Raw genomic sequence first — 13,735 nt, forward strand, 5'->3', positions numbered from 1 at the left:
CCGCGGGGCTCGGGGTACCGGAGAATAAAGCCCCGAGGGCGGGAGCCCGGCGCCCCTCGGCCTCTGCAGAGTCCCCGCACGGGGCCGGAGGCTCTCGGCGGATCCCCCCGTGCCGGTCAGACACCCCGCCCGACGCCGCCGGACCCGCGGCTTTCCCGACATCACGCTGAGAGAGGCCCCCGCTCTGTGCCGTGCCGTGCGGTCGCCGCCGTCTGTGCCACTGCCTCTCTCTGCCCCTGGGCCGTGACAGCGCGGCTGGGGAGGAACCTCAACCCTTCTGGGGGCTGCCCCCCCTTTCTTGTTGCAGCAGAATCCCTTTCTGGGGGGGATGTACGTGTGGAAGGGGCTTGAAGGAAGGGCTGCGCTGCCGTCCAGGGCAGTTGGACTCGTTCTGTGCCTTCTTTGGGGGTGAGGAAAAGGGGCTGAAGACTCGGGGCTCTGATGCCATTTGGGGCACCCCAAGGTCCCAAGGAGAGCGAGCCGCACTGCGGTGTGTGGCGAACGAGGGGGTCATGCTGGGTGCCGCCCCCCAGAGGGACCCAAAGCTGCCCCCAAATTCACAGGGAGGGGTGGGTGTAGAATGCTAAAACCGGTCAAGTTAGTAGTTTTTATAGGTATTGGTAAAGAATAGCACTCGTCTCTAAATTCATTTGGGAAGAAACCCTCTCTGTCTCCACTCTCTATCCAGCAATGTAGGAAACTCTGACAAGAGATGGGTAGTAGTTTTGGAAACAGGGCCGTAACGTTTTTATCTAGGAATGGACCGAGCTGTGCCCTGAAACCATAAGAACAGCTGCAGGGGCTGAAGGGAATAGAAAGGGCTCTCGGGCACCTTTGGCCTCCGTTCTCTGGCGGTCCCCAAACCGTGTGGCAGTCCCGGAAGAGGCGCTTGTCATCCAGAGTGCCAAACCCAAGACCTGTAAAATCCTAGCTCTGCCTTGTGTTTCATGTGGTTTTTTTACTTCATATTTATGTCATCACGTGTTTTAATTGTGGACCCAGACGGAATAAGAAAAGCCAACACGCGTAGCGGATTTCTGTTTGTTGTGTGTCTGTGAGAAGCGGGCTGTGTGCCGGACGGGGAGAGGCGCTTTTGGAGGGTGGCACCAGCGCCAGGTGTGAGTGTGAGGATGAGGAGGGCTCGGAGCAGCCTCAGGTGGGAGCTGTGAGGATGATGAGGGCTCGGAGCAGCCTCAGGTGTGAGCTGTGAGGATGATGAGGGGCCGGCCCGTGCCGGGGGCTGTTTTAGGGGGAGGGTTTGCCTCAGCTCCCTTTTGTGTGGAGCTGCTGAGTAGAGGGGTTTATGGGGGCTCCCGGGGCTGTCTCCTGGAAGGACGGTGAGAGCTTCTCGCAGGGTCTGGGGGAACACCAGGATCCGCACTTGGATGCTGGAGCGTTGCCTAAAGGAGGTGCCGAGGGACGAATGTTTGTGGCGGGAAGCAGCATCCGAACGGGTGAGCCCGTGTGGATTTGGAGCAGGGACTTTTGTCCTTTCCCTTTTCAATTTCATCTTGCCAATCCCTCCCCGGTCCCTTCAGGAAAGAAAAATGGAGCTTATGAGGAGAAAAGAAATGAAGGAGAGGGAAGCAGCTTCTCTTCTATTATTGTCTGTGTTTGAGCTGTGGAGGGATCCCCCTTCACTTGTGGTTTTAAGGGTGTTGATTGAAGGCAAACCTGGCTTTTCCAGGCTGTTAGGGGTACCACAGGGGGGTAACAGGGAATCCCTGCGTTCTATTTTAAGGGGAATGGGGAAAATATTGTTGTCGTATTATGGGATTGATTTGAAGGTTGCCACCCCATTTTCATCATCCTAAGGTTTAAATGGAGGAGGGCAGCCCTGTTATCCCTCCTTTTAAAGGGTTTGTATTGAGGTCAAAATCCCCCTTTTCCCATCATTTGAAGGATTTCATTTGAGTGACACCTCTTCTTTTCTGCTATTATCGGGGATGAAATTGAAGGGGAGAACACGTTTATTTGCCCTTGGTGAAGTGAGGTGAGCCCCGCCTGCGGGTCAGTTTCGGGGTCCAATTGCAGGAAGCTGCAGCTGTCGCAGCGTTCGCAGGGTTGAAATGGGGCCGTGCCGCCGCATTTGAGGGCGCTTCTTGTGCCCGTGGCCCGGCCCGGCACGTCGCCGCTCGGGAGCCCTGCCGGCAGCGGCCGGGCACTTGCTGAGGCGGCCGGGGAATTTGGCGCGGCCGGGCTGCCGCGGGAGCGCCAGAGCCGCGCCGGTGCGGGCCGTGCGGAGCCGAGGGGAGCTCGGCCGGGCGGGCGGGCGGGAGAGGCGGCACGGGCGCTGCGCTGGCCCGGCCGGTGCCGGCCGCTCTGCCCGCTGCGGGCGCGGGGTTCGGGCGCCGCCGGGGCGAGCAGGGCCCGGTGCCGGCCCCGGCGGGCAGGGGGGAGCGGGCGGGGGTCTCCGGGGCGGCGGCGCCCCTGCGTGCCGGAGGAGCCGCCGGAGGAGCCGCTTTCCTGCCAGGAGCCGCGCTCCGTCCGGTGCCGGGAGCGCGGGCTTCGATTGCTGAAAGGTCTTTGGTGTCGTGGGTTTGAGGTGGGTTTTAGCGATCTGTTGTATCGTTTGGTTCTGTCTGCAGTTGGCGTGTGCCGAGGGATACGGTGTTCTTCCTGACCGTGATGGTTCTCGGGTCAGGAGGTGGTGATAAGGGGTTGTTTTTTATGGAGTTTTGTTGTCGGGTTTATTTTTTTTTGTTTTTGTTCTCTTTTTTTTTGTGCTGAGGTACGGAATGGTTTTAAAGGTGTACAGGGGGTTTTATGGCTCGTAGCGTGAAGCAGAGATTTTACCTTCTGTTGCGGTGGCTTTTATTAGCGTGAGTGTGCAGTGTTTCTTTTGGTGGGTTTGAGGTGGCGTCGTGTAGTTAATAGGTGAGGGGTTTTTAAAAAATATTTATCATAGCGCTTTTGTTTATCATCTTACAGGGCTTTTACTTATTTGGTCTGTTTGATTGGAGTGTACGGTTTATCGTTTCGGATCTTTTGGGAGATAGTGTTTATGGTTACGTTTCTTTTTAGGCTTTGTCTTTATTTCTAGACGGCATGTTTCTTTTGATAAATTGAGGCACTGTGGGTTTATTCAGTTAGGATTAATTTTTTTGTTGCAATTTTGAGTTGATTTAGTTTTAAGGATTTTGTTTGTTTGCTTTGTTGTTTGTTTTTTTTTGTTTGTGGTGGTGAGCCGTTTTACATTTTTTTTATTTTTGGTAACACGGGTATTTATATGGCGGGTCTTTTTAGGCAGTTTTTTAATTTGGGTAGTTTTTTTTTTTCTTTAGTGGTGTCGGTTTTTATATATTGTTAATTACTTCGGGTTTTAAAGTTATTTTTATAGAGTTTTGGTTATTCTTTCTGTCAATGTAGAGGTAGAGTTTTGTTTTTCTTTTTTAGTAAAGTTCTGGGTCACTGGTACGGTTTTGTGTTTAGCGAGTTGGTTTGATTTTTTTATAGTAGTTTTTGTGGTTTGCTGTGTGTGTTTCTACAGGGTTTTCTTTTCTATTTGTTCTATTTTTTAATGTGATAAGAATTGTAAGTGAGAAGAGCATGGTCTGGCGATTTTTTTGGAGGCAGTTAGTTGGCTGGTGGAGGTATCTTGATGTTTTGGACGATATTGGTGGGAATTCGATGCTGTTTGTATGTAGTTTTATTTAGGAATTGGAGTTTAAATGTAAAATTAGAACTATAACGATAAATAAACAAAACAATTAGATGTATAGAAATGGAGATAAAAAATTAAAATTTTAAATATCGACCGGATATGTAAAAATGAAACTTGTAGCAAAAATAGTCTTATACAGTAGAATAAGTTACAATGTTGTTTACTATTTAGTATTTAATATGTTTATAGGAATATATAAAAATAGATTACAGATATAAACAAAAGTTCCAATAAAAATATAAATCTAGAAATGTGTTACAAATATATGCAAACGTATATTAAAAAAAATAATAGATAGAAAAAATGAAAATCTGTACACTATGTAATACAAGTAATACTGTATAAATCTTATTCGAATATTTTATAGGAAATCTATAGATAAAGATATAAATACAGTACGTCAATATGTTATCATATAAGATATAACAAATTACAAACATCAATATGAAAAATATAATTATAAACATATTTTTAAAGTAGTTTATATAATGGGTTTTAAATAATTATTATTTGGCAATAGGCAGGGTTTCGATTACAAAAATTTAAAAACAGGTAGTATAAAGGTGGAAGTTTAAATATAGAAATAAAAATACAGAAAGTTTTACATAAAAATTAACAATATAAAAAAGTTGTAGCCATAGATATGATACATATTTTTAATATTAATTTAAAGTTATTTTTGGCATTTTATCTATATTATATGTAATTTTAAATATTGGACATCGATAGTCTCTATAAATACAAATGTGAATATAATAATAAATAAAAAGTATAAATATAAAAATATTTCAATATAGTTTAAAAGAAGGCTTTTTTGATATTTTGTGGGATAGAGATGGGCTTTTGTTTTAAATAATACAATTACTACTGGACTAGAAATCTAAATGTAGAAATATACAATCAATATATCAAGATATTTATAAAACCACAAAAATAAATTAATACAAACAATAGGAATAGACGTAATATATAAATTACATAACACATCAATGTCCGTTATAAAGATGCATTTTAATATAAATATGAAAAATATAAATAATAAATGTATTTAAATATGGTTTTGAATAAAGCGGGCTTGTTTGGCCCTTGTTGGGTTAGAGGCAGGTTTTTGGCATTTATTTCGGAGGAGTTTTTGGCGGAGCTGGCTCCTGTTCCTTTTTTGCCGCCTTCGCTGCCCGCAGCCCCGAGGCGAAGACACGCACACGCACCCCGGTAAGTCTGCCGCTTTGTGCGCAGAGAGCGGTACTGGAGCCCCCCCGAGCTGAGCCGATGATAGCCGAGTTTAGCCGAAAATAACCGAGTTTAGCCGAAGAGCCGATGATAGCCGAGTGTGTCCGCTATTAGCCGATTTTACACCAAGAGCCGAATATGACTGAGTTTAGACGAGCCAAGCCGAGCTCAGCCGAAGAGCCGAAACAAGCCGAATTTAGCCCAGTTTAATTGAACAGGAACGAACGTCGCCGCCTTCGGACGACTCGTACGAGCTCAGCCGACCCAAGGTGAGACCAGCCGAACCTTGCGGCCTCGACCCAACCCGAGGCGAAGGTTCCGGGCCTGGCTGAAGCGAAGCAAGCTCAGCCGAACCAAGCCGCCTGCTCTCGTGCCGCTAATTAGCGTGAGTACGGTCACTGCCCAATTAGCTCCTGCCCAACCCCGCGCTGCCGTCCGTGTCCCTGCGAAGGCCGAGCCCGCGGGACGCGGCAGTGGGAGAGCCCCGAGCCGAGCGAGTTGAACGTGAGGGGCGGCGCTTTCCCGCCCTCAGGGAGCCGAGCCGCCCTCAGGGAGCCGAGCCGCCCTCAGGGAGCCGAGCCGCCCTCAGGGAGCCGAGCCGCCCTCAGGGAGCCGAGCCGCCCTCAGGGAGCCGAGCCGCCCTCAGGGAGCCGAGCCGCCCTCAGGGAGCCGAGCCGCCCTCAGGGAGCCGAGCCGCCCTCAGGGAGCCGAGCCGCCCTCAGGGAGCCGAGCCGCCCTCAGGGAGCCGAGCCGCCCTCAGGGAGCCGAGCCGCCCTCAGGGAGCCGAGCCGCCCTCAGGGAGCCGAGCCGCCCTCAGGGAGCCGAGCCGCCCTCAGGGAGCCGAGCCGCCCTCAGGGAGCCGAGCCGCCCTCAGGGAGCCGAGCCGCCCTCAGGGAGCCGAGCCGCCCTCAGGGAGCCGAGCCGCCCTCAGGGAGCCGAGCCGCCCTCAGGGAGCCGAGCCGCCCTCAGGGAGCCGAGCCGCCCTCAGGGAGCCGAGCCGCCCTCAGGGAGCCGAGCCGCCCTCAGGGAGCCGAGCCGCCCTCAGGGAGCCGCGCCCAACACACAGAGCGGCTCCGAGTTGGCTCGAACCGCGCCCAGCGGCGCCCAAGAGGCGAATCCAGCTGAATACAGCCTACAGTAGCCGAGGTTAGCAAAAAATAGCAAAAAAATTTTGCCGGACAGTGTCGCCGAACCGAGCTCCGCCCAGCTCACCATCCCGGGCAGGCCGGGGCGGGCTCGGGGTGGAGCCGGGGTTCTGTGGGGCTTCCCCGCCTGTCCCTCTCTCTACCCCTCCTTCCCTCCTCTCTTCCTGGCCTTCTCTCGCTCCCTTTCCCCCATTTCCCTCTCCCCCCACAAACCCTGCTCCTTCCTGTCCCTGTCCCGCTACTCCCTTCTGTTCCCCCTCTCTCCTTCCTCTGTCCACTGTTCTTCCCCCCTTCACGGGAGACGCGCTGTTGGAGGGCGGCACCAGCGCCAGGTGTGAATGTGAGGATGATGAGGGGCCGGCCCGTGCCGGGGGCTGTTTTAGGGGGAGGGTTTGCCTCAGCTCCCTTCTGTGTGGAGCTGCTGAGTAGAGGGGTTTATGGGGGCTCCCGGGGCTGTCTCACGGAAGGACGGTGAGAGCTTCTCGCAGGGTCTGGGGGAACACCAGGATCCGCACGTGGATGCTGGAGCGTTGCCTAAAGGAGGTGCCGAGGGACGAATGTTTGTGGCGGGAAGCAGCATCCGAACGGGTGAGCCCGTGTGGATTTGGAGCGGGGACTTTTGTCCTTTCCCTTTTCAATTTCGTCTTTCCAATCCCTCCCCGGTGCCTTCAGGAAAGAAAAATGGAGCTTATGAGGAGAAAAGAAATGAAGGAGAGGGAAGCAGCTTCTCTTCTATTATTGTCTGTGTTTGAGCTGGGAGGGGGGGATCGCCCTTCAGTTGCGGTTTTAAGGGTGTTGATTGAAGGCAAACCTGGCTTTTCCAGGCTGTTAGGGGTACCACAGGGGTTTAGAGTGCTGTTTGTCCGTGGGTTTTTGGTTGGTTTTTTTTGTTTGTTTGGTTGTGGGGTTTTTTTTGTTGGTTTTGTTTTGGGGTTTTTTTTTGCCTGTTGATGCATTTGGTTTTTCTTTATTCGTTTTATTTTTGGGAACATGGGTATTTATATGGTGGGTGTCTTCAGTGGTTGAGATTTTTATACCTTGTGAAATACTTCCGTTGATTGAATTATTTTTATAGAGTATCGGTTATTCTTTGAGTTAGTGTGGAGGCCGAGTTTTCGTGGTTTTTTAGCCACATTCAGGGTCAGTGGAACATTTTGGAGTTTAGTACGTTGGTTTGATTGTTTTTTATAGTAGTTTTTATGGTTTGCTGTGTGTCTTTTTCTGGGTTTTTTTTCCATTTCCGTTCTACTTTTCTGATGTGGTAGGAGTTGTTAATGGAAAGAATCTTGTGTGGGTTCTTTTTGCAGGCAGCTGGTTGGCTGCTGGAGGTATTTTGATTTTTTTGGACGATATTGGTGGGGGAATTTGAAGCTGTTCGTTTTGTCATTTTATTTAGGAATTGGATTTTAAATGTAGAATTATCACTCTATTTAAACAAAACAAATATATGTATAGAAATAGGAACAGAAAACTCATGTTTTAAATATAGACCGAATATAGAGGAATAAAACATAAGTAGTATTATAAATTACTATATATATGATATTATCTATGTCAGCTATTAATGATTTTTTATAATATATAATATATATTATGTCTAATTCATAATATATATTGCAATAAGTTACTATATTGTTTAATATGGAATAAGTTATATGTTTATAAAAGTAAATATGAATATAGATTATAACTATTTTTAAAACCCATCCAAAATATAAATCTGGAAATGTATTACAAATATATGCATCCATTTATAAAGATATAAAGCATTCATAAGTATTAAATAATAAAAATCGATACGATCTATAATACTAGTGATACTGCATATATCCTATCATAGGAAAAATAAATTAAGAATATATGTTAATAGGACATCGGTATAGTATCATATAATAGATTAAAAATATTAAATATAAATATATTTTTAAAACAGTTTAAAACAAAATGTTTTTTTGTTTTTTTATTTGGCAATAGGCAGGGTTTATATCAAAGAAATTATGAATACAAATAATATAAAGGTAGAAATTTAGGTATGGAAATAGATGATAAATACCTACATAGATATAAAAATTGAAAATATAAGAAAAAATGAGTTGCAGCAGCAAATATGATACATAAAAATAATGATGTTTTTTGAATGTTATGTTTCTTACATATTTATAATATATTGCATCAATAGAAACTAAATATCAATATGGTGGATTTGTTAAGCTATTTTCTTTATTTGACTAGTCATGCTCTTATTTTTTAGTGCTTTAGATATAGCTTTTATTGTCAATTTGTCTGGAGTTTTAAGTTAATTTTATAGAGCATTGGTTTCTCTGAGTTCAAGTAGTAGTGCTTTGGTGATTTTTTTTTAGTACCATTCAGGGTCTGTTGAACGTTTTGGAGTTCAGTTGTTTTTGTGATTTGCTGTGTGGGTTTCTATAGGGTTGTTTTATATTTCTGTTCCATTTTTGTGCTGTGATAAGAAATCTTAGTTAGAAGGGCGTAGTGTGGGTTTTTTCCTGGTAGTTGGTTGCATGGTGGAGTTTTTTCTGTTTGTGTTATTTGTTTAGGGTTTTTTGTTAGTTAGAGATCAGTTTTTTCATTAGAGATTCAAGTTGTTATTTTGGGGTAATTTGTTACTATTTTCAAGGTTTGAGGGTGAAACAGATTATCGATATGGGTGTGCTGTATGATGAGAGTAATTTATTTGTTTTATGTGGAATTGATGGCAGAGCAGAGGAGGCTTTTGTATCGAATATGTGTTTTAGTCACAGTACTTGGGAGGGTGGGAGGAGTTGTGTTTTAGTGTTTGTTTTTGAGGTGCTTTGGAGTTTTCTTGTCGGCTGGGGTTTTTTTGTTGGCCGGTGGAGCTATTCTGACTTTTTTATGATATTGGTGGGAATTTGATGCTGTTTCTTTTGTCATTTTATTTTTAGGAATTTGTTGTTTTCATTAGGCTGAGGATTTTGCTTTATTCGATGGTAAGTTTTTTTTAAGGAGAATGGGAATGAGTTTTGAAAATATTTTGTTATTCAGAGGTTTTTTTTTAATTCAATTTACATGAGTTTATGTTAGATGGTAGGATTGTGTTTTTATTTTTGGGGTAGTTGGTTATAGGTGTATTGTATGTTTTTGAAGTGAAGGTGAATCGAGGTTTGTATTCGGTTGTTAGAGGAGTGGAGAAAAAGGTATTGGTAATGTTAATAGTGGCGTGTTACTTTGTTGCTTTGGATTTTAGGTTGTACTGGAGTTGTCATAAGTTGTTACAGTAGTGTTGAATGGTGGTGTTATTTAAGGTATGATAGTGTATAGTAAATTTTGTAAATTTCTATTTCTATTAGATTTGTGTATAGGTTGAATGGGGTTGTGGAAGGCTGAGTGGGCTTTATTGATTCCTTTTTGGTGTTTTAGTTAATGGAGTATTTTTTGGATGGGAGTTACACTATTTTGAGTTGTTTGGTGTTGCTGGAGGTGTATTGTTGTGAGATGGCAATGGGTACTTAGGTTTTCTTTTAAAGACATTTTATTGTAGATGATCCTAGATACTTGAGGTGAGGTGTTTAATTGTTTTATGTTCTTTGGCTTGATAGAAGTTATTTTAAATGTTTATTGGAGTTTTTTTTGTTTTTAAAATATCTGGTTTGGGGGAAGTTCATGTATAAAATGTATGAATTTTTGTATCGGAATAGACCTTTAAAATGTTACTTTTAGTGAGTTTTTTTAGCTTTTATTCCAGTTAAGTTTTGTGATAATTGTGTTCAGTTAGGAATAGAAGTAGGTTTTGTCTTCTATGTTGCGATGAGGGTAGCAGGGACTGCATAAGGGTGTAAATGTTAACTAGGGTTGTTATTGTTGGTGGTTTGAATGTGTTAGGTTAATTAATTTATATAGCTCACAAGACATGCTTTTTTTGTTTTGATTTGGTTAGAGGTGCAACTTTTTTAGCTTTAAGGGTGTTTTGACAGAGATTTCAGATTTTTTCTTAAGGAGATTGGGCATGGGGTCTTTCAAATTGCGTTCAAGAGTTTAGTTAGGGGTAAAGGGAGTTGACTATTTTTGGTGGAATATTTGGGTTTTGTTCTTTTTTTAAATGTATGTCTGTGTTCTTGATTGTAGCTGACCAAGGGACTGCAGCGGGGCGACTGCGGGAAATTCCCAGCGGGCGAGGCGGCCTTCCTTCACACCAGGCGTGGATTGTCATCTCCGGACGTCCAAGAGATAAGTCGAGGGCTATGTAACCCAGAGGGGATGAAAGCGAGGTGCTGGGAGGGCCTTTGGAGCGGCCGGTTTGGAGGCGGGCATGTGGGAGGGGTGGGCCCTTAGGCCATGCAAAGGAAAAGTCCCGCGGTGCTGAGGTGCTCAGGGCAGAACAGTCCCGGTGCTGCATGTCACTTGTCTCTCGTGCCTTCTGTGTCTATTGTCCCTTGTTTCTCTTTTGCCTTAATCCTCTGAGGGGCTGATCAGAAACCCCGGTGTCCTTCTTTGCAAGCGAGATCTCTGTGTTCCTCGGCCTAGTGCTGATTCCTTCCAAGCCTATGCCCAGGAGCCTGGGCAGGGATTGGCATTGCATCTCTCTTCAGACCCATCCAGTCAGATGTCTTCTCAGGTCTTGTTTGGAGCTGTTCAGGACAGCTGTGCATCGCAGTGATCCATTCTGGCTGATTGGGACTTGCGCAGATTCCAGGCTAGCTAGAGGATTCTGATGGTAGGATCTTCGGGCACCCTTCTTTGCCGTGCTTGCCCTAAGTCCTTCAGGTAGCGTCTTGTTCCTCCAGGGTTCTCTGAACCTCGTGGGCTCGCCCTCACTCTCACCTAGGTCATCTCATCCCCCCTTCTCTCGGTCCTCGCTGGCATCCTTCTCGCCGAGAGCTTTCTCTCCCCTCTGTGTCCCCTCGTTTGTCTTGTTCTGTGTCACTGGTGTCTGGGTGTTTGGCCCGAAGCTGCTCTGCCCTGCTGCCCAGCCTGCTGTAGGCATATTAAGACAAGTCCTGGAGATTGGTAATGCAGGGTGTAGCTGGACTTGAGATGGGATTTGCAGATTGGCACAAGATGTCTGGAGCTCTTAAGTTATCCTGCAGCGCTCTGCCTTTTGTCCTCCCGTTCCTTCAGGTGCTGCCAGATGAAATCCATGGCAGAGCGTCCCGTGCCTGGTGTTCGCTTCTCTGGAGCAGGTGAGGCACCGTTTGCCTTTGCAGGGGAAGCGTACATGGTGACTATGTGTTTACAGCACTGTTCTTTGCCTTTATTTTTAGGAAGTGAAGCAGGAGGAGTGAAGGTAAGTAGGCAAGGTGAGCAGTGGCCCCCGGATGGAAGCGGTTGGTGTTGCGCAGGTCTCGCTTTCTGCTGCATCTCTCAGCCTCCGCTCTCCTTTGTGCGCTTCAGGCGGTCCGGTGGAATTGGGCCGAGACCCCCTCAGCAACTGGCCGTCAGACCCGGTTCGTCGCTCTCGTAAGAGCTGTTATTGAGGATGGAATTTGTGTTTGAGTCATTTTGGGGTTTTTTGTGTGTTTTTATGATCAGTCCTGGTCATTTTGATTCTTTTAAATTATAATTTTGCTTCCTTGAGGTATCTTTTTTGTGTTTTTTTCTGAGTTTTCTAACTAAATATTATACAATTGTGTATATATTGTGTTAATTTTAGTGATTTTTATTTGAGTGGTTGAATGTTTTTTAGGTAAGAGCGTATAAATGGTATTTTAAGAGTTTATCTTATGTATTGGATTGTTTGATTTGCAATTTCAATTTTTTGAGGGCTAAGTTTTGTTGTTAGCAAGTATACTAACCATGGATGTAGGAAATGGGTTTTTAGGATTGGTAGCCAATAAACAGTGTATTTGGATGTGTGGTTTTAGTTGGAGTTGCTTATAAGTTTTGTTTTGGTTTTAGAACTGTTTGTGTTAGTTTTTTCTTGTGTGTTTTAAAAAAGGTTTGACACAGTAAGTAGCAATCTCCTGTGATTTCTTTTCTGTGGAAGCAGAAGTATAACTTTTAGTTTAGGTTATGAAATTTACTGGCTAGGCTGGTGGAATAGGAAAAGTCCTAGGGACTTGCAGTTTGTGGTGTGGCGTTGCACTCTAGATGGTATTCCTAGATTGACACAAGATGTTTGGAGCTGTGAAGTTTTGACTTTTGTCCTAACTTTTTTTCAGATGCAGAAGGATAAAATCTGTGGCAGAGTGCCCCATCCCAGGTGAGGGGATTCCCCTGAGCAGATCAGTCACTGTTTGTCTCTGCAGCAGAAGTGTAAATGGTGGCTCTGTCAGAGTGCTGTTCTTTGTCTTCATTTTTAGGATGCAAAGCCACATAAGAGCATTTAAGGTTAGGTGGGCAAGGTGAGCAGTGACCAGCAGAGAGAAGTAGTTGTTATTGCTGAGGTCTCAATTTCTGGTGCAACTCTAAGTCTCCATTCCTGTTTGTGTGCTTTAGGCAATCCAGTCGGAGAATGCCAAGCCCCCGTCACCAACCGGCTGATGCGCCGAGTTTGCTGCTCTTGTGAGTCCGGGGGAAGTATTGCAGGACTCTGTGATGAAGCCTTTGTTTTTCTGTTCAAAGGTGTCACCCGGGTAGCCTTTGGCCAGAGCCAAGTGAGTCAGGGAAGCAGAGAGGAGGAGCGAGGCTCCCCTCAGGTTTCAGCAGTGCCACATCACCTTGTCTGCCCTTACCCCAGGTGCACCCTGGCACAGTGGTGTCGGTCTCTGAGCAAGCCTGAAGCATGGGGCCCCAGGAGCCGGGCATCCTTAGGAGACAGTGAGTACTGGAATTGTGAGGTTTTGGCGAATTTGCTGCCCTGATCGTGCACTGATGTTTGGTTTTCTTTCTCTTGGCAGACTCAGAGACAACAGCCTGGTGTCAGACAGAGCTTCCCAGATGGCGAGGTGGCCTTCTTGTGCACCTGACATAGACTGGCATGCCCAGATGTCTGAGAGATAAGTAGAGGGCCAAGACCCACAGAGGGGATGAAAGTGGGGTGATGGGTAGGGACCCACCGGGAGGGGAATTTGATTTGGCTTTGGGGATGGGGGTGTCCAGGAAGTGGCTCCTTAGGCCACATAAAAGGAAAGTCTCACTTTTGATGACAGAGCTGAGGTGCGCAGGGCAGAGCGGCCCCGGTGTGTGTGGTGTCACTTGTCAGTCGTGCCTTCTGTGTTGTTTGGGTATGTCCTGTCTTTTACCTTAGTCCTTTGAGGGGCCTATCAGGAACCCTGGCATCATTCTTAGCATTGGTGATCTGTGTTCTTTGTCCTGGCACCTGTGCTAAGAACTTTTGACTCAGGAGCTCAGACTTGCATCAGAATCTCTTCTCTCTTTAGAAGCATCCATTCCCATGTCTTTTCAGGTCTTGTTCTGAGCTGTCTGGACAGCTGCACCTTGTAAGGATCCATTATGGCAGATGAGGACTTGTTAGAATGTGAGGTCAGGGAGAGGATTCTGGCTGTAGGGTTCTTGGGCATCCATCTTTGATTTATTCCAAGAACTGCATTCAGTTAGCATTGTCTCCCTCCAGGGATCTCTGAGCCTCATCAGCTCACCATCGATCTCATCTTAGTTATCTCATTTTGCCTTCTCTCAGTCCTTGCAGTCCTTTTCCTTGCCAAGAGGTTTCTGTCCCTGTTGTGTCCCCATTGTTTGTCATGTCCTGTTGTGTGTCACGGGTGTCTGCACAGGTTTGTGCTGGAGCTGCTCTGCCCTGCTGCATAGCTTGGTGCAA

The sequence above is a fragment of the Fringilla coelebs genome (genome assembly GCF_963513975.1).
Source record: "Fringilla coelebs genome assembly, chromosome: 6".
Classification (NCBI taxonomy): domain Eukaryota; kingdom Metazoa; phylum Chordata; class Aves; order Passeriformes; family Fringillidae; genus Fringilla; species Fringilla coelebs.